The sequence below is a fragment of the Maylandia zebra genome, linkage group LG15 (genome assembly GCF_041146795.1).
Source record: "Maylandia zebra isolate NMK-2024a linkage group LG15, Mzebra_GT3a, whole genome shotgun sequence".
NCBI classification, from domain to species: Eukaryota; Metazoa; Chordata; class Actinopteri; order Cichliformes; family Cichlidae; genus Maylandia; species Maylandia zebra.
Window position 1 is genome coordinate 23,521,949 of NC_135181.1, and position 22,293 is coordinate 23,544,241.

General features: G+C 41.4%; 1 long non-coding RNA gene across 1 annotated transcript; it reads left to right on the top strand.

Annotated features, from left to right (window-relative positions):
* The first annotated feature begins 1,607 nt into the window (after positions 1 to 1,607).
* LOC143412790 (uncharacterized) lies at positions 1,608 to 18,217 on the top strand. Its single transcript, XR_013093327.1, has 3 exons — positions 1,608 to 1,824; positions 17,048 to 17,196; positions 17,303 to 18,217. It is a non-coding gene; the product is annotated as an uncharacterized LOC143412790 (long non-coding RNA).
* Positions 18,218 to 22,293: the final 4,076 nt, after the last annotated feature.

Below are 22,293 nucleotides of genomic sequence, written 5' to 3' on the forward strand. Positions count from 1 at the left end.
AACACAAAGGTTGCTAGCAACTGGTGAATGATCCGACACCGAGGTGCCTCGCTGTATAGTGTCTCCAGAGTCCAAACACACAGTGGTGGAGTTATCCGATTCAGGAAACACAATGGCGGGCAAAACAGAGTTACTCACAGTGGTGGAAAAGTCATGAAGTCCGGGTCCAGAAAACTTGGGCTGAGAGTGTGACGCACAGTCACTCTCACCCAGGGATGAAAACTGCTCCGCTGCTCGGGAACGCCGGCGACGTGAACGCCGTTTTCTCCGGGAAGGGGGAGGAGACGAGCCGGACCGCGAATCCTCCAGCGGACCGGGCTGAACGTCCTACGACTCTTCACACTGGAGAGGCAGCTCCGGGCGGATGCCTACGGTGGAAACGAGGAAGTCCCGGATGTGGGGGTGCAGCGCGCCGAACAGCCACGGGAGTCCGGACACCATCCGCTGTAGACGGACGGCTACGACCTCCCGGTGTTCGTCTCCTGGCAGCACTTCCCACTCCTGACAGTGATATTCCACCGTGTAGATTAAATCCTCCCGGAGCTCAGCGGAGGGGTTGTGAGTTGCTGGGTCCATGTCGTGGTCGTAGTCTTCTGTCATGGTTCGGCTGTGTGGCAGGCAGGATGAGGACCCAATCGCAAAACTCACGGACTCAAGGGATGAACTCAAAAGGCAGCTTTATTGCTGACAAGATGACAGGAAAATACAAAACTTAAACTGGGCACAATAAACTAATACTTGGAGAGAGACACAGGGAAATCCACGCAGCATGAGGGAGACTACGACACAGAACTGAGGGAGACGCAGACATAAATACACAGATAATCATAACGAGACAGGGCAGGAGTGAACACAACATGACGCATACTGACGAGAGACTGTCAAAGTAAAACAGGAAGTACAGAGGTTCAGACAGGAGGAGAGAGCACGGGGAGAACACAGACATAACAGGCTGGGGAAAACATGGAATAAAACACGAAAGGGGACAAGGGCTCATGAATACATAGAGGGGCACACAGGGGGTGAGAGTCACAAAGGGAAAGCACACAGGGAACCACATAACAGGGCAACTCAGGAAACAGAACCTAAACAGGGAACTGAATACAAAAATACAAGAGAACTAAGAATACTGGGCCAACACGGCCCAGGACCATGACATTTATGCTGGAAGTGATAGCAGAGCTGTACGTTTTAATTTGTTTCCAAAACCCTGCAGTCAGGACATGCTATATTGTATTTAGATAGAAGCTAGCGAGCTAACTCCCTGCTAACTTCTAACTCCGTTAAATGTCATAAATTCCGTTTTCATGGATGCCTGGATGTTAAACTCAATTGTTACACCTGGTAGAGCAGAACGCTGATCATTTTATTAAAGATGAAAGACTTTAGACAGTTTTTCAACTCTCAGTAATGCCATAGTGATCGTTTGATATATGGACCTGCAGCGGAGTTTAGACCCAGACACGGCTAGTGACGTCAGACTGAACAACCGGATAGCATGTCCTGACTGCGGGGTTTTGGAAACAAATTAAAACGCACAGCTCTGTTATCACTTCCAACATAAATGAAGACAGAAAACTAAACAGCAGTGACGTTTGTAGGGTTACTGAAGTTTGGCTAGCTGGTATATAATGATGTGCTACGTGACTGCTAGCGACACAGCTATGTTAGCATAATATAAACAAGCTAACCTTTTTCTACTCGATAAAAGTTAACGTGAGTGTTCTCGGTGGTCAGGAACAAATGTAATCGCATGGCAGCATGCTGTAAAAGAACCAAACTTCAGCCAGGAGAACAACGGAGATAATCCATCCACAATACGAGGTTAGTCATTCATATACTGCTGCATGGGCTGGGCTGTAGTTACATCCTAAGGTTTTAAAAACTGATCTTAAATAAATGATTAGCGGTAATAAAAGCCGAGGGAGGTCAACAGTGATCACTGACTATTTTAGGAGCTTTTTGAGATTAAATAGAAGAAAATACATAACATTAAACATGTTAACAACACAAAAGCCATATTAAACGCAGACTACTTTAGGCCCGGAAGTAGGATTCATCACGTCATCACTTAACGACCGGATAGGAGAATCCAGCCTCTTGAGTAGATTTTCCTGCAAGAATGTAAATCCCCTCCAGCACGAGCGTGAGCTGCCTGGTTGCTGCTTTGTGTGCTAGGTAGATTGACGAGGGAAGTAGTTGAATTTAGGCCCAGAGTGTTGTCATTTGGTGTAACAGTGAATACCTGCACATGTGAAAAATGACCTTCTCGCAGGCATGTGTCATCGTGCTTTTAACCTACAACATAATAACATCACATAATCTGTTGTCAACCATTTAAGAGATTGTTGACTTTGTATTTGAGCTAGTTTTGGTTTATGATTGTATTAGGATTCCTTATCATTTAGTTGTTGACATATTTATGTCTTTGGTGAAGTATTATGAAACACAAATATGGACATCTGTCACTAAGCTCACCAAGCTGCCATATGGAAAAACCATCATGTTCTTTTCAGGCACCCAGCAAGGGGCGCCATACTGTTTGAGAAAACCACTTACCCACAACTGCTGAGACCCATATGTAATTCCCAACAGTGGTGCTTCTGTCTTGGCTCTGCGCTCTCTCGAACACAGTTGGCAGTGTTGGCAGGTGGGGAGCCTGTGAGGGATCATGTCCTTGTCGCTGCCCTGGTGATTCCTAATGGCTGACAGCAGAGCACGAAGGGTGGATGTGTGGGAAATGCATGAACATGCTGACAATCCCCTCAGCGGCAGGTGGGGAGAAGCAGCTTGTAAATCCACATGTGTCAGAGCCTCCCCACATCAATGCCGACTGGGAGTCAGCTGTCAGTCGCATTAACTCCTCCCTGCCATTTTCCATCCATCTACCACATGCCTGCTGACTTTCTTTCCCATCCAGTTTCCCACTTTCCTTCCCTGCAGTGATGTCTGGATTTACCAAACCTACTTCCCATTCTCTCAGTATTCCTCAATATATGTACCAGGCCTTTTTTTCTCCCCGTTCATTCAACAAATGTGGTTCATCATTCATATTTAGAATATTCTTGCTATCCTGTAACCTCTACCTAAACCTTCATCATCACATATATGTTGGACTTCTAACTGTATGGTCCTCTTTCCTGTTGCCTCGTGGTGAGGAGTAACGATCATCCTCACAGTGTGTCTTTTGTCTTGTTTCCCTCTCTTCACGCCCAACCAGTCCCGGCAGATGACCGGCCCTCCCTGAGCCTGGTTCGGCTGGATGTTTCTTCCTGTTGAAAGGAAGTTTTTCTTTCCTACTGTCACAAAGCGCTTGATCATTGGGGCTTGTCTGATTGTTGGGGTTTTCTCTCTGCTATTTTAGAGTCCCTACCTTACAATATGAAGATTTAAAAATAAAATTGAACTGCACTGTGCTCGTGTGGTCATCCTAAAACTAGAAACATTTAAAAAACAACAAAAAACAACCCACAGCAAAATACACAGTAAAAGACACACATTGTCCACAGTGTCTTGTGCATTTTCACACTTCGGAGCTGACGCTTGGCTGCTTGGCATGTCTTTGAAAATTTGTTCACATTCAGTTTTGTGCCTCCTCTGACTCAGCCGTCAATCAAACACGTCCAATGCCTTTTTCCCTCAAAAGCTTAGAAGCTGAAAATTTATTTCTGACATGTTTCAATTGTTTTTGAGCCCAACAGCAGCAAATAAAAACTTGAATGCAAGAACAATGAATGTTTAAATTTTTGATGGACGCTTGTGTTGTGTTGGCGCTGCAAAAAAATAAGAGACCAAAAGAGCATGCCCAGCTGTTGTCAGGATGATGTCTTTCAGGCTCGAAAACAAACTATTGTTGAAGACGGTTTTAGCCAGCGGTGCTTTATTTCCATCTCATTTCCATTACATTTGAAGAATGCAAAAAAAATAAATAAATAAGGGACACTTTCTAGGAAGTACCCCGTTCAACGTCTTGTCCATGTGTTGCAAACAAAAGAACACAAGATGGTGATTATTAAGCACTGTGGAAGGGATTCATTCCCCCAGTGCTTATTAATAGATTATACTTGTAGTAATGCCAAAAGCAGTACTGACAAAGAATAAATAATAATAATAGGTCCGATTTTAATGTCACCAGAAGCAGGAGCACTAATTCAAACTGTCTAACATGAACACTATTGGAAAACAGTCTTTGAACAAGGTCAGCTAATAAGTCTTTGGCACATGCGACTCCAACAGTATTAATGTCTTTATTCTGCCTTCACCCTCTTTTCTGTCTCACTCATTTTTCTAATTTTAATACAGTCCCTGTTGTTAGCCATGTCCCACATATGTCTACCTGTCTACATCTCTTTTTTTGTATGTTTTTTTTTTCTTTTTTGTTGACACAACTGGGTTGGTGTCAACTTACATTTATTCTGTCAGTCTGTCCACATGTCGGTGAGTCCCGTGGCCTTTGATAGAGGATGATCAAGCGAGTTATTTTAGTCATGATTAGCGTTTGGAGGAATCACTTTCATCACTAGTTTGTAGGGTGTGAGCGCGAGTGTAGTTTTCATGGTTCAGCGCTGCGAGCATATGGAAATCTCCCCTGAGACTTCAGCGCGTCGTTGCTTTATAGCATCTGTGTGTGTGTGTGACTGCTTTTGTTTCTCTGTTTGTAAGAATGTGTTTTGTTGTTTGCATGCGTGTGAATAACAATGTTAAAGCATGAAGACTTCTTTACATTTTGAGCAAGCTAAGTCCAATTAGCCAATGACTGAGTCAGCAGTTACCCAGCTGTAGTTGAGGCTTTAGGACAAGGATGTCAAACTCGTTTCATATCACAGCCCACTTTGATCTTTGAAGTGGCTGGAGTAGTTAAACTCACCTCTCTGCCATTGTAAAGAAGTTTAACTACATACTTAATCCCTTGGATATCTTAATAGAAGAAAAAAAGAAGCATAGTTTCTACACTACATCTCAGTTTTTCTACAAGATAAAGAAATGCTGTCATAGTAAATGAAAGAACTCTGTCAGACTCTTTGGGCCTAAATTATAAGAAATCAAAGTGTAAAATTACAGAAAACATACATTCTGGTAGCTCAATGCCCAGACTCACTTGTAATTGCAAAACAAAATTACAAAAAGTTTTTTTTAATTGCAGAATTTTTTTCCACTGTTGATCCTCTTATTAAAAATTGAAATTTCTATTGTAGACAGTGAAAAAGCAGGAACCTTCCTGTCATTTAAGTATTTAGCCACTGCTTAATTACTTTGGCAAAGTATGAATGGATCAGGGGGACAATAAAGCTGTAAAACCTGCACTAAAATTTACACTCTGCATTACATTTTCCAAAGCCGTCCAGTGGGCCAGAGTGGCGTCTTTGCCAGGCCGATTCTGGCCCCTGGGCCTTATGTTTAACAAGACTGCTTTTGGATAAACACTTTTATCTCACTGGTTTCCACTGCTTTCTGATTAAATCCTAAAATCTGTTTCTGCCCACTGGAGGATGAATATGCAGTCACTTACATTTAAGTGATGTAATGGGGGTGGATACTGTTGACCCGATGTGGTTACCTTTCAGTGAATTGCTGAGTGGGCACGTGATACGATGCATTTCTTGTTATTGGTCTCCAAAATGAACCATTTGACTTTCAAAGGTGCAGCACTGGAGCAGCTCTCCTGGTTGAGCATGCTCCACATGTACTGTGCGATTAAATCCTTACTGCGGTGGCCCGAGTTTAAATCCACCCCACGCCATTTGCTCCGTGCCCCCCTGATGTTGCCTCACAGCATGAAGCCTTTGGCTTTGGAGGCCGGCGCCTTTCTGTGTGGGTTTCCTCCCACAGTCCAAAGACATGAATGCATGGGTGAATGTGGCTTGTAGTCTAAAGTGCTTTAAGTGGTCAGTAATACCAGTGCATTATAAGTGTCAGTCCACTTCTGCTTCTGTGGAAATATATATAGACGAATATGTTGTGTTGGTGTTCGCGTTTGACGATGGAAGAGACAGGCCAAGACTCAACGAAGGGATGAAGGCACAAAATAAACAAACTTAAGATGGAAACTGTAAATTAACAAACCACAGACAGACAGTAGGCTTTGTTGCTTGTACAGTATGAGTTCAGAGTCATATAAGATCGCACAGAATCTGAAAATGGGACAATAATTGTCTTGCTTGGAGACTGATATTTGAATCGTGCTGCACTTGAATCTGTCACCTCTATGTGAAAAAATGTCAACAAGATGGTGGCAGCGGTTGTGGACTTTGTTAAAATCTATGTAGAGGGATCAAACCAAATCAATTTATTTATATAGCACATTTTACAAGATAAAAACCACAAAGTTCTTCACAGTAATATAGAAACAGAAATACATAAAATACATAAATAATCAAACACAGCACAAATCTAATTAAAAGCCAATCTAAATAAATGAGTCTTAAGCTGCTTTTTGAAAGAATAAATACAATCAAGGCAACGTAATGATGGAGGGTGAGCATTCCACCGCTCTAAAAGATCTATCTCCTCTGGTCTTAAAACGAGTTCGTGGGACTACCAACAGCCTTTGATTAGATGATCTCAGGCTGCGTTCTAAAAGATCAGAAATGTAGGCAGGGGCATCACAATTCAAAGCTTTAAAAGTCAGTACCAAGATTTTAAAATGAATTCTAAAATGTACTGGAAGCCAGTGACAGAACGTAACACTGGTGTAATGTGCGCTCTTTTCCATGTCTTAGTTAAAAGCCTTGCAGCAGCATTCTGGACTAACTGGAGACGGTCAAGACGCAACACCAAAACTAGTTTCATTATGCTGTTGTCAAATACAGGTTATTTGAAAAACATGGCAAAAAGAGAGGATTATATGCCTTTTTAATTTCCCACTATTGATATCACTGAAAATAGGTACACATGAAACTCAAAAAAGATTTTAAAAATCAATAATAATCTGTTTTAATGATTGACACCTACCAACACCTATGTCACTGAGCTGTTGCTGACAAATTTTGCAATTTCTGGACATTGAGAGACTCACTCAACATGTGGGATTCATAATGCCAACATGACGGAGAGACTACTGCGGGAGAAAAGCTTGATACTTGACACATGCATACAGCTTTGCAGGGCAGCAGAGTTCTCCCAGGAGATCAACAAAGCCATCTCAGGACAGGTTCATTGCTATCCAAGGAACAGCTAGCCAGAGACAAAGCAGCACAGTGGACTGCAGGTACTGTGGGAAATCACATGAAAAAACCAAACTCAGATGTCCAGTGTATGGTGAGAAATGCAAAAAATGTGGCAGAAACAATCGCTTCACAGCTAAATGTAAAGCATGCTCAGAACATAGGAAAAAGAAACTTGTACACAAGGAGGCAGAATGAGAAAAAACATCTCTGTGTATCAAAGTAGTGACAGAGAATGTAAATGAAGTGGACACTAAAAGAGTGAATGATTCTCAGCTCTTTGCAAGCATGCTCATGGACAACAATATTATAAAATTCCAGACTGACTGTGGTGCCGCATGCAACATGCAACATCACTCCAATTAGTTGGCTCAACCCTGACACGAAGCTGTCATTATTTTGTCTAGAAGAGGACTAAATACAACAAAAGTGCTAACCAACACCCAAAAGTGAGGTCTCATGACTTTTCTGGCTTTCGGTGTTTTAGGCAGGAGATATCAGAAAAGTTACCAGAGGAATAACTGACTTGTGGCGAACAAGCAGTCATAGCAGCGTTGCTTCTCTGTCGCTCTTCCTCTCACAGGAAGTGAGCTGGATTTAGACCTCCATAAGAGAGGTTAGTTTTACCCTGCTGATGATCTGTTGTTGCAATAGGAATTCTGCTCAGTACGCAGAACTCCATGAGGAGCCATTGGTGCTAAGCTACCATCTATGGGATTATTTCTGAATACCTCTAAGTCCGAATCCTGCCTAGAAGTAATGTACCATATTCCTGTGGATGTTTGGTTGTCTCTGATAACCGGCACCAGTTCAGAGAGTCACTTGTGACAGGCCTGAAGGCTGGCCAAACGGTGGTCGCCCATCTCCAAAGTTGCAGTCATGTTTGTGGACAAACATATTAACATTAAACAAAGTGCAGTCATAATTCAGTGTATCTAAAATAATGAAAGCAAAGCTGCAGTTTCACATTTTTTTTCTTCCTTGTTGTTGGCAGCAAGGAAGAAAATAAAAATAAAAATGAAAAACCAACATTTTCCTGCTCAGGGGATCACCCGATCTTAAAAATATCTCCTCTGCTGGCTCTGCAGTCACATTTCTTGTCACAAACACTGACTATTATGATTTGTCAGAAAGTACTTAAGAGCCAATTACACCAAACAAGTTGCTGAGCATGTCATTTCCCAACTGGGAGTTATTTTGCAAAGTCACGCTATCGACGCCGCTCTGTCAGAGCCGCAAGCCAACGAACACAGGATAGATCTGTGAGCGCACCCTGGGAAAGCTCTCATTTCTGGTTGTATGTCACCCAAATCGCCTTGTTTACATGCCTTAATGGTTAGCAGCAGACAGCCTGTGGTGGGACGCCCGCGTGTGTGTGTGTGTCTGTGAAAGGGAATACCACGTTTAGCTGCAGCATTTTTCCTAGCTGTAATTAACTCTAAAGATAAAGTAGGGTTTTCTCCCGCTGCCAAATTTTAGGAGATTTCTCTGGCTCATGCTGAAAATGTCAGCTTACGGATAAAGCAACACATATAGTATTTAAAACTGAATATGTGGCTATTTTTATCAACACCGTTTTCACAGCCCAGCCATATTTAACTGTTGTTTGAGTTGGGCATCTTACAGTCCCAGTCTTACAGTCAATCACCGGGCGGTGATTATTGTAATTGTTCAGCATCTAACAAAACTACGTGAGTAATTAGGTTGCCGGAAGCCTTCTGGTTTCTGTTTGCAGCCCATCACCTATTATCAGTTATTTGTCTTTTTGTATCTTTTAAAAATATACTTATAATCTGACTGTAAACAATGACCAGTGCTTGAAGCATGAATTTGTGGCCCAGATAACCATGCTCCTGATTTCTGCTGTCAATGCTAACAAGCCTTAAAACAATTGACCGTGACCAGAATTCCCCAGTGACATTAAACAAAGAGCGAGATCATACCTGACTTCTATTAATTAGCTGCTTGTTGAATTCAGAACTGAATTTAAATCCGTCTTCCCCCGTACAGTTAGATTTCAACGAGTCAATCAGGCCTAATCGTACCTTAAAGACCTTGTAGCATCATATTACCCCAACAGAGAGCAAACATTTCAAAACCCAAACCCAGTTAGCCTTCAAACTTTCGTTTTTCATAAATCTCATAGATAAGACTGAATCAGGTGACCCTGAACCATCATTTACTTATGCCTCTGTAGGCTCAGGCTGCTGGGGGACTTTCCATGATGCACTAAGAATTTCTTCTCCCCTCACCATTACCTTTCCCTTTCCCGTAGTCACATTTTGTCCTGTTTGTTTTTAATGGTCACTCAGTACTCTTGTTTTCCACCTTGACTTTCTTCTCACCCCCTAAACCAGATGCAGGAAATGAGTGCCCTCATCTGAGACCTGAGAAAAAAAGTTGTTCCTCCCCACCATCACCAAGTGTTTGTTTATAGGGAATCATGAACCTGTAACTCTAGTAAGCAAAAGATCTTTTTTGTACCTAAGCTGAAAAAAGCTAAGAAGTTTAAACTAACACAAAATGATATAAAGTATCTTTTATTATGTAAGGTATGCTTGGTTTCAGTTTTGTCACTTCATGTTTAATTTGGAAAACACTTTTGACATAACCAAGTTATTCTACTTCCTGCCTCTATTCTGTTTCCCACCCATTTTTGTGCCACAGCTGTGTATAATCTTTGTATCACCTACCTGAGTGTAGAGATCTTGTGCTATCGTGCAGATAAACCAGTGACTTTGTGTGACTTTCCCCCGAAGCTCAACAAAACCGTTAAAGTGTACAAAGTTAGTCTCCAAAAGTTGATTCTGTTCATCTGGACGTAGCGTTTTTGTGGGAGAAACGTTTCGTCACTCATCGAAGTGACTTCTTCAGTCTCAGCTGACTGTTTCCCCAATCTTATAAACAGTACATTTGCATAATGACTGAAACCAGCCCACTGAAGGAACAATGGGCTGGGAGGTCAGTTCCTTAATCATAATTATACAAATTCTCATGACCGTTGATCAATAACCACTGACCAAAACCCACTGATCAAAGACCACTGATTAATGGCCATGAGTACCATTCACAGAGAGTTGGGGAATGGCTGCAATCACTGCATTGTAAGATGGCGAAAGATGTACCCTTAGGCCCCCTCCTTGATTCAGAGATGGTCTTTCCCTTTTCACGTAAATGGCCTCCTTGACTCCGCGCTCAAACCAGCGTTCCTCCCTGTCCAGGATGTGTACATCCTCATCCTTCAAAGAGTGTCCACTGGCCTGTAGGTGTAAATAGACCGCAGAGTCCTGGCCTGACGAGGTAGCTCTTCTGTGTTGTGCCGTCCGCTTCGCCAGAGGTTGTTTGGTTTCCCCGATGTATAAATCCTGGCAATCCTCCTGGCACTTAACAGCGTACACTATGTTACTGTGTTTGTGTCGGGGGACCCGATCCTTGGGATGGACCAATTTTTGGCGCACCGTGTTCTGGGGTTAAAAAGCCACAGAGACCTGGTGTTTAGAAAAAATCCGTCTCAACTGCTCTGACACTCCTGACACATATGGGATCATTATAGGTTTTCGCCTGGGCACCGGTCATCCTTCTCTCCTGGATCGGCTGGAGCTTTCTTTAGGTGCCTTTCCTGCTTTGACAGAAGTCCAGCTGGGATAACCACATTTACTCAGGGCTTTCTTGATGTGCTGTTCTTCAGCTTTCCTGGCCGCTGTGTCTGTGGGGATGGTGTTCGCTCTGTGTTGTAGCGTCCTGATGACACCCAGTTTGTGCTCCAGTGGATGATGAGAGTCAAACCTTAGATACTGATCCGTATGTGTAGGTTTATGGTACACGTCAGCTTTTAGATGTCCCCCATTACTGATGGAAATCTCACAGTCTAAGAAGGCTAACCTGCCCCTTTTCATAACCTCCCTGGTGAATTTGATGTGTCGGTCCACCGAGTTAATATGATCCATGAAGTGTAGTACATCCTCAGATTTGATTTTCACCCAGGTGTCATCGACATATCTGAACCAATGGCTTGGTGGTGTTCCAGGGTAGGATAGCAAAGCCCTCTTTTCCACTTCTTCCATGTATAAATTGGCCACGATGGGTGAAACTGCGGAGCCCACGGCACACCCGTGTTTCTGCCTGTAGAACTGACCCTTGTATGTGAAGTAGGTGGAATGAAGACACAGCTCCAAAAGCAAACACACTTGGTCGATGCTGAGAGTGGTCCTGTTGCTGAGGTTGGTGTCATCCTGTAATCTCTTACGGACTACCTCCAACGCTACCGTGACCGGGATGCAAGTGAAGAGAGATGTAACGTCGTACAAGACCATGGTTTCATCTGCCTCCATAATGACATCTCTCACCTTCTCAACAAAATCCAGGGTGTTCTGGATGTGGTGTTCAGAGCTGCCCACCAGCGGGCCAAAGGGTACATCTTTCGCCATCTTACAATGCTGTGATTGCAGCCATTCCCCAATTCTCTGTGAATGGTACTCATGGCCATTGATCAGTGGTCTTTGATCAGTGGGTTTTGGTCAGTGGGTTTTGGTCAGTGGGTTTTGGTCAGTGGTTGCTGATCAATGGTCATGAGAATTTGCATAATTATGATTAAGGAACTGACCTCCCAGCCCATTGTTCCTTCAGTGGGCTGGTTTCAGTCATTATGCAAATGTACTGTTTATAAGATTGGAGAAACAGTCAGCTGAGACTGAAGAAGTCACTTGGATGAGTGACGAAACGTTTCTCCCACAAAAATGCTACGTCCAGATGAACAGAATCAACTTTTGGAGACTAACTTTCCTGAATGATTGAGAATGCATCAAGATGTACAAAGTTAGCATGACCCATAAGGTCACACTAGTAACAATAATTCGGGTTAACAGAGTGACGTGTCCTGGAATGAACCTTTAGTGTCTGCTCCTGCATTGTAAATACATTCCTATTTGTATATGCACAAAGAAGTGGACACAGATTTTTTCCCAGAGTTAAAACTTAGCTTTGACCGTCGCATATCCTCCCTCTTATTTATCACCATTAAAAAAAATCACTATGGACCATTCATGGTCCCTGTTAAGTACAAACAACTCCACATGATCCAGCTCCCAAGGTGGTGGAAATAGTTTTAGACCTTGATATGATCTTACAGGTCAACTTCACATGTGAAAACCTGCCCTTATAAAGTTTTAAAGAGTGATAATACCCCTTTTAATCCCATGGCTTTTTCACCGTCAGACTCTGAGAGATTATCAAGTAATTCCAATTTAAATAAATCACACTGACACTTCATCATGTGAGGGTCGATTTTGATTTTGTTGAGTATAAAGTCAGCAGATTACTGACTCGTACATCTGCTATTACTCACATTTACACTGTTTATTCCTGCATAATACCAATCACAACGTGAATGATTTATGAATTCATCTCTGAGTTTTAACAGGTCGTACTTCTGGGTGTTTGAGCTTTTAAGCAGACTTTATCCTCGGGTTGGCCTTCGCCATCGCTGATGTAATATGACAAGAGTCTCTGAGGGACGGGCATTTTCTTTTTGTAATGTGTTTGTGCTGAGAGGAAATGGAATTGGAAGTTTAATCTGTCTTTATTGACAAGTGACTGAGAAGTGGCACTGAAGCTGCAGCCACACAAGGCCAAGCTGACAGTGAATAAAGAGTGTGAAGGTGCCGACAACTGTTGTGATTGCTGTGTGGCATTTGGATGAACATGTGTTATGTTTGACCCAAAGAGTTATTATCATAATTATAAATACAATATAAATATGTGTAAAAAGTGGTTATTTTGCAACCAAGTCCATCCTGAGGTAATAATTTCTAAACAAGTTTATATTACGATGTTTTGTGGCTTCAGATACAGATGTGGCTGTAATGTACCTGCAAATTACTGCTGAGTAAAAGATTAATAAAATAATTTCGCTCACCTAAACAAAAGCACAAACTTCTTGGATTGTCTGTAACACACATCAAGACATACTAGTAGGTATTACTGGTCAGGTAATTCATTAAAAATCCTCTGAGAGGCACCAACCACACAAACACAGTTGAAAAAAGTAAAGTTCAGTGACTCTAATTGGTGGACAGTGATTGACAACAGCTGCCATCAAGCATCGGAGTCAAATTGATGGAAATTATCCATAGAGTCACAAACTGCAGACATGCTTTTTAATGTCATTAAATTGGATATTTTAATATAGACATATGTTATCCATTCATCTTCCTCCATCAACTGTCATAGGGCAAAAGGTCACCAAGCTGCAGGTCAAACACATGGAGACGAACATACATTGACACCTCACCCAATTTACAATCACCAGTTCATCCAATGCGCATGTTTTTGGACTATGCAAAGACTTGGAGACTTGCAGTGCTGACCCTGCTGTTCTAACCTGCTCTAAAATATCATGTCCTGCAGGACAACTCCACCTATGACAGTGAAATTTGGTTACTTATGGTTGTATGTTTGTGAACTAATTCTGAACATTATCAGCACCCTAGATGGCGCTGATAATGAATTTTATTGGGTTTTATAGCTATTCATAATGAACAGTCATTTCATCGTCTGCTACTCTGATAGAAACCACACTGGCTGAATGAGGCTGAATAGAAATACGGGTCAATTAAATCAACAGGTGTTTTCAATGGAAACAGACTCTCTTTGGTTATTGTTTGTTCTACCGAGCAACCGTAACCAAGGAGCGCGGAGGAGAGGCGAGACTTGACAAAGGGTAAATCTGGCCCGAGTGTGGTTTTAGCCTGTCCTCGCCTGAGCGATCCAACATACCCGCCTAAAAAATCTGCTCAGATCACATTTTTCCTTCTGCGCAGGAGAAGAAGGAATGAGAATATTTGGAGTTTTATTCCCTGCGGGAGGAGGAAGCATCACATCAAACGGCAAAGTGTGATGTTTCAGCTGATCACTGCCTCGTTTAGTGGGAAACACACAACTCAGTGTGTGTCTCACACACACACACACACCCGGAGCCACGGGTGGTCTCTGTGTTTGAATGTGATATGTCTACTTTACAGGTCTGTGTGCATATGTGTATGTGTGTCTTTGATGGTCTGTGTGTGTGTTTGTGTGTCATAGAGGCATCTGTTCATTGGAATAAACAACTTTCCATATTTAGCTGCCAGGAAAAAGAGAGGGAATTAGCAAAAAATCCTTCCCAACTATGTGTGTGTGTGTGTGTGTGTGTGTGTGTGTGTGTGTGTGTGTGTGTGTGTGTGTGTGTGTGTGTGTGTGTGTGTGTGTGTGTGTGTCCAAATGGAAAGAAGTGATAGCTCTTTTTTTCTCTAAGGGAGATGCCAGCATGAAGAATTCTAAAATTAATTCCTTTGTCTTTTAAGTGGAGAGAAGAGGAGGTGAAATTAACCCAGAGAAATACGGGAGAGGAGCCTCGCTGTGCTTCCTGAATAAACTGGACAAAGGAGACGAGAGAGTGGATAGGAGGACAAAAACAGATGCAAATTTACTTATTAGGGCAACTGCTCTTATAAACAAACATTTGTTTAAAAAAAATAGAAGAAGAAGAAAATAGCAAACATGGTCAGATGAGAGGAGAAAAATGATGAGATAAAATGGGCAACCCAACAAAAAGCTTTCTCCCATGATCTCCAAAAGCAATTAAAAAAAGATAAAATATATAGAGATGAGAAGATTAGACGAGCTGAAGTAGAAGGAGAACTAGCAAGAAGAAGGGAAGCGAGACAAAGGTTAATGGAAGATTTTAATGTGGTGAGAGAAACAGAGACGGGAGAGAGGACAAAAATGTAGAGGAGACATACATAAGGAGACACGAAAGAGGAGAATGGCACAGAGAGAAGAAGAAGGATAGGAAAGGTGTGGAAAATCCTCCCTCTTTCAACAAGAAAACAAACGTGAGAGATAAAATGTGCAGAAATGATACAACTGAAACTTTAATAACTGAAGTTATAAAAGGGAGGAGAGTCGACACTAATGGAGTTGGGAAATTTGCAAAAGGATGATCGAGAGGGGAGAGGAGAGTGTTATTCTGAACAAGCAGTAAAAGGGAGGGAAGGAAATGATAACTATGCCAGAAGATGATGGGAAAAACTAGACATTTAAACAGATGGGAGAGTTTGAGATGGATGAAAAAAAAAACAAAAGAAGAAGAGAGAGAAATGCATGAGGGGGCCAAAGGAAGATTTAGATGAGGGGACAGAGGAGTAAATTTCCTATAAAGAGGAGAAGAGGCGGAAAAGAGGAAAGACGATATGAGATAGGAAGGATGGAACATCTTCATATCTGAGAAGGCAAGCAGAGAAAAGAAAAAAGATCAAACAAAACAAAAACAGGACAGAAAAACAAGCGACAAGAAGAGAAAGAAAGGAGGGAAATTAAGAGTTGCTTGCAGAACCACAGTTACACACTGACCCCTTTTGGCTCACTGAGGTACTGCATGCACAGATTTAGCCATTTGGAAGAAATGACAAATGTTGTTTTTCTTCTGTTTCCTGGAAGTCAATCAAGAAACCTAGACCTCATAAAACACCCTGAGTCACAGGGATACTGGGATTTATTTAATGAAAAAAAGGGGGAGAGAGAGAGTAACATTATTCCATCAAAAGGACCAAATCTTGCTCACTTTCAAACCGAGCCAAGGACTTCCAGGTAGCAGCTGGCATCTGCCTGCCTGAAAAACTGCTGACTGTCTTGTTTTTCCCTCCCAGCTCTGAGTTGAATTACATAAAAAACAGGTGCCGTTAGTGAATCAGCGTATCTGTAATCGGTGAATCTGTTCCATTTGTGGGTGAGTATCTAACCAGTGCCAGATATGGATGCAGATAAGTTGTTTGTTGGCTGTTTACTGGAACCATCTTCTCGTTTGTGGTGCAAGTTAGAGGCCGGAGCAGAGCCGCAGAGCGACCCCCTCTGTGGACATTATGCCTGTTACTTATCTGCGTCTCTTTGATTAAAAACTGCTTTTTACGAGACCAAAGCGCTTTGGTTAAACAGCAGTTATGCATGTGGTTTAATTTTCTGACCGAAGGACCTTGTCAGCTTTGAACTATTCTGCAAGATATAGTTACTGCACACTGGAGCGTGAAGGGCAATACCACATTACTGCAGGCCATTCTCAAAATAAGGTTGCAGTCGATGACAAACTGACGCTCAGTGCTGCACTTGGAAAGTAAAACGGTGTAAAAAAAAATCGAAATAAATGCAAAGGAAATTCAGAATTTTGCCAGGAAAATAAATAAGAACAAAAATGCGGACATATTATTGCCTTTGAAATAAAACGCTTTCCTTTTTTCCTCTTCTCTTCGTTTCCCTCGGTTTTCTCCTTCCTCGTGTCTCCTGTTTGTTTAGCCCTCTCTCTGGTGTAGGTGTTTACACTGGGCATAGCAGATCATGCTAAATCACCTGACACACTTGAAGCTCATCTTCACACTAAGCTTGGAGCGTTTAAACCACAACTCTTCTCTCCGTTCTCCACCATGCAGTCATCTCCTCATCAGTGTGCCCACAACCTTGTTAAACCCTCCAAAGCCCAACCATCAGAGCCATGTGCCAGCTCCAGCCTCCATTCCTCACCAGCTACTGTACAAATTCCCCTTGTAGAAAGCAACTCTGCAACTCAGTTTATAATAAACCTCAGGGTCCAGCTTACATAGTCTTAACAGTTAACCTACACTCTACATTTGGTGATCTTCGTGGAAGACGAGATCGCTAATCAAAGTGGAAATCTAGTCAAACAAAAACTACCTTAACTTTACTTTTCTTGTTTGTCTGGGTTGGTTTTTTTGTTGTTGTTTTTTTTTAAATTTTATTTCAATTTTGACCACCATAAAACCACAAATATATACCAGAATTTAGAGCATTAAGCTTGAGTAGCATCCATCCATTTATTGTTGCTTATCTGGGTTTAGATCACAGTCTAAGGAGAGATGCCCGGACCTCCTGCACCTAGATCAACTCCTGCAGCTCAACCCGAGGGAGGGACACCGAGGTTTTCTCAGGCCAGCTGAGAGGCATAATCTCTCAGCATGCCCTGAGTCTGCTCCTGGGCCTCCTCCCAGTAAGATGTACCTGAAATATCTCACCTGTGAGGTGTTCTAGTCTAATCTGCAACATTAATGAAAATACACAAAACAGATTTTAAAAACAAATCTTATCTCCATCAGCAACAGGACGGATCAGGAGCTGAAGTCAACCAAGGCAGAGAAGGAGACCTGAAGATGGAGGGTTGACAGACGGTACCAGCAGACCTGCACGTCTCATTAGTCTTCATCATGTACACCTCGGGGGTTTGTGTAGGTTTGTGCAGATGGTGCAGGAACGCTTGAATGTTTGCTTTTAGGGATTTTTGTAGTTACCACAAAAAAGTCAAAGTGAAATTCCAGATAAAGGTCCAGCTGTCTGTGTTGTGAGTTTCAGTAAGTGGAATCTAAAAACTTAAGCAATGTAATAACTTGATTGTTGAAACGATACTACAACATGATTAGGTAAAAAGTAGTATGTCATCAGCTCCTCAATTCATATTTAGCAGGCAAAGTGAAAAAATGAATAAAATAATCAAGTTAATTAATACTGTGAAATCATTTTGACAACTTGGCTCACCGGTGCACTGAATGTGACGACCTGTAGAAATGAACATTTTAAAATAGAAAAAGAAAAAGAAAGAAGAAAGAAAGTCAGAGTAAAACTGGCTGAAAGTGCAGCTTGTAAATTTAGCACTACTTTGCAGCCAAACTGTAAATGTCAGATGTTGAAATTCAGCTTTTTTTGGTGCCACTAAAAAGGTTTCAGCACTCAGGAATAAAATATAAGGATAACAGTTTATTTATAGGATTTAAAATAAACGGCTTTCTTTACAGCCACTGAATTTTGAACTTTCACAAATATATTAACAGTTTCATTGTGATTATGATTTTCTATTGACTTCCTTTTCTAGAGTTTTTCCACCCTTTATGTTCAGATTTTTTTTAACCTTGTTTTTTTTAATTCTTTGTGAGTTTAAATTGTTTTGTTGATTTCACGTGAAATGGTTTAAACCTCTTCGAAGTCATTGAAGTGATTGAACCAAAATATCTCTGCACAGCAGTCACACACATTACCTGGATCTGAGTTTTTTGTTTACGGAACAAATGACGAAGTCTGTTTTCTGATCCAGTGAGTCTCTTGGGATCCTCTCCATCTGGGTGTCCTCCAAGTGCCCATGTTGGCAGCTTTCAGACATCCAGGCTGTTCTTCACAGCCGATGTAGATGGTTCCAGTCCCAAGTCTCTTCCAAATGCACCCTTCATCCTCTCAAAGGTCCTACTTTATTTAAAGCTGTAAGTAGCATATGGCTTCTGATCTAATCATCATATAACAGACGTTCCTATTTTTGCCTGTGCTTTTTCTTTCTTCATCGGCAGTGAAAATACAGACATATCACTCCATTTTGTTACTGCATAGTCTTATAAATGTCTCTTTTCATAAAATAGCTTGTATTTATGTATACATAACATATAAGGTTACAGTGTTATTGTGTCACTTGCTGATTTGTTACATTTACATATGAAAACTACTTGGATATACTTAGTAAAAAAAATGATTTGGGGTTTAAAGATGCACTTTTTCATAACTCTGCATGTAAAAAACTACATTCATGGTTAGCCAGTTTAAATAAGACACCAACAGTTAGTACACCTTGTATGTGCAGGATCTCACAAACACCCCGGCTTTCATAAAGTGGCAGTGATTAGCACTCTGGGAATGAGGAGAGGCTGGGCTTACTTTCACACAGGCTTCACTCCACTTTATTGTGCGTTGACCCTGAGACATCTCAGGACAGATTTGAGGGCGGGTTCTACTTTTGCATCATTTTTTTGTTTGCTTAAGTTGCATTGAGTTTGACCTCTCAGGTCCACCACATATTTGGACAGAAAAGATGATGGAAAAGTTGAGTGAAAAAAATAAGAACAGATTCTTGAAAGGGGGTCTTAGATCTTGCACGCTGTCCTGTTTTCAGCTTGAGAGATTAAGAAAACACCAGGAGCACCACTCTGATTCAGACTTTCAGGCAAAGGGATTTTCAGACGTTTACCGAGCATATCGTGATCAAACAAGTTCCTCAAACAAATTACAAGTGAAACATTCTTCAGGGCTGCTTGTCAGTCAACTTCCTCTTTCTGATGTAAAATTAGCCCCTGCAAAGTTGGATTGTTTTGGTCTCCCAACTGTCTCCCAGCTCTTCTTTTTCGTTTTAACAGAGCCCCTGGCCCTAATAGACAAACTTTATTAAATGTCTAATTGCATCTGTAGCACAAATGTGTTCGCCGCTGATCAACCTTAGGTAGGACTAATCTATCAATTCTTGATAAAGTTAGAGTTATTTACAACTTACAGTCATGGCTACTGTAAGAACAGCATCATCAATTGTGATTACATTTTAGGCTTTAAATAAGTTGCTGTCACGCATTGTGCAATAAGGAAAAGGGAATTTAAAGCAAAAACTGAATATTTAATTCAGCCGAATGTGTTTTCCAGAGTGGATGTATGTCTGTGATTTATTATCCCGACTATAACTACAGCCCTCTGATCCTTCTCTGTGCCAGACAGGCAGAGCATGTGCAGACTGCACCTTCAGGTGACATTACCCACACTGCAGGCTGTGTCAGCTCCAGCTGACTTGTGGGTAGAGCCTCAACTGCTGTAATACAGCTGTTTGTGTGTGTGCATGTATGTGTGTCTGTGTGTGTGGGGCGGTAGATCTGAAAAATTTATTATCGGAGATTCAGGGGAAAGATGGCATCAATTTCAATTACACATGTACGCATAAGTGATAAAAATAGCCTGTTTATGATTCAACAAACCCTTTTCCTTCTTAGAGACATCAGCTGAATTGATAGTTCTCCTCTGTGTGTTTGTGTGTTTGTGTGTGCGTGCCCTGCAGAAGAGTTATTGCACTCATCAATATTATGAAGGAACAAAGCCAATAAATTCACACGCACACAAGTATGGAGCACAAAACAACACACGTACGGGAACATCCTGCATCTACACACTTACCTGCACGTTTTTACCTTGAAACTGTCCGCTGTTATACCGAGAGCCAAGGCTCCCAGAGAGACTGTGACAGGAGTGATAACTCTGCCAAGACCCGATTCTGTGTGTGTGTGTGTGTGTGTGTGTGTGTGTGTGTGTGTGTGTGTGTGTGTGTGTGTGTGTTGGATTTTTGGGATGTTTCTTTTTTCATTTCTAAGTTTTCCCTTTTCTCTGCATCATGTTCAGTTTCTGGTGTCTTTTCTGATTGTTGGTTCTCTCATGCTTCTTCTTTTACTTTTTGCTTCCTCCCTGTCTGATTATCTTCTCCTGTGTGCACTGGTGTCTTATCCCCAATCAGTCCACAGTGTTTGTACTCCTGTGTTCCCCTTGGTCTTTAATTGTGCTCCTTTGTTGTGCAGCCCTGTTTTTCCTTCATTTTCTTCCTGGCTCCTTGTTTGTGTGTGAATTGTTTTTCAGTCATTTTTTTCTTCCTCTTGTTGTACATTTGAGTCTCCTACGAGTCCCGTGAGTTTTTCCGGTGTGTTTCCTTAGCGAGGACAGAAAAATTGGATCATGTGATTTACATTTTGGATTTATTGTCAACAGACAGCGAAGTCAAAAAGTTTATTACTACAAAATACAACAATGTTGAATGAAAATATGTCCGTTTGAGATGAAGCCCACGGATATCAAAGAATGAATTGTTTTGCTTTAATGATTGCACTGACACTGGAATGAATATTTGGGCCATATGTGGCCCACCCCTGCAGTTTTCTGTGAGCCATATTTGGCCTTGACTACATTGATGACTTAGACGGCCCAGATGTCAGGTGTGCAGAGACCATTCTTACTGTAAGACCACATTTGGCTCACATATTTGCCGGTTCCGTAACTGAGAAAATCTGAAGGCGTTATTGTAGCTAAGAAATGGTTTTATTGAAAATAAACTTCTCTAAAATTCCAACAATCGTTTGCACCATGAGATCTTTATGCAAAATAATGTTCATCGCTGTTATTTAATAATATGTGACATTTTTTGGGTTTGTTTTGGGGAATTTTATGCTGTTGTTTTTACATGATCTTCTTCACTCTGGTATATATTTGTCATTTTACTGAAATTGGTTTCAGAGCTTACGCCAATAAAAGGATTGAGAAAACAGAGTGACGTTTGAAGCAGGCAAATTATTTGCTGTCTGCTTGTAGTGTTTGGAAAATGGAAAACATAGCAAACACACGCACAGAGTTGGGTTTCGAGAACAAAAAATAAACCATGAACTTAATAAACTGTGGCTTGAGCATAAAAAAACATGAATATAAAATGTTTTATTCCACATACAGTAATTTGAGGGATGATTGGGACGTTATCTAAGCTTAAAGATGATGGCATTTCAAAAGTTAAAAATGAAACCGGTTGGTAGTTTTATTTTGTGTGTTTTTTTTATAATAATCTTTTTACAAAATGGGAAAATATGATGATTTTGCAGCACTAACCGAACTGGAAAAAAGGAAAGACAAATGTTTGGGAGGAAAGCTGGTGGCATTTATAATCCGAGTGACGCACAAGGTGTACTCCTTTCCCTCTGTCTTTGTGTGTGTCTGTGTGTGCATGTGTGTGTTATTCATAGTCCTGATTGGCGTCATCAGCTCTGAACAACCCACTGCTGCTTCAGAAAGTCACGCTGCGATGCAACATGTCAACCAGCAGCAAGCGTCATGGCTCTCACCCAAATACACACCGAGCTGAGCCAGTGTGTATGTGTCAGCCTATCTTTGTGAGGTCCGTGTGTCACTGAGGTTCCTTATAAAGATAGAAAACTGTTTGTTTGTCCATATGTGTGTGGAAGACAACTAATTGAATTTGTGAATAAAAGTGTTGTTCTGCAAACCTGATATTTCCACCAATACAAATCTGTTGGGATAATTAAGATAACAATCTAAAACCATATGGTTAGATATGACTTTTTTAACATGCAGTCTCCTGAGATATTTAAATATGTTTCTCATATTCCCATCACCTCTTTGTCATGGTTCTGGGTTGTTAGACGCAGCGTTTTGTGTTTAATATTGGTGGCATCTTATGTTTGGGGTTAATTTTTGTTTTCTTAGTTCCTAGGGTTTTGGTTCTTGTGTTTAGTGTTTTACT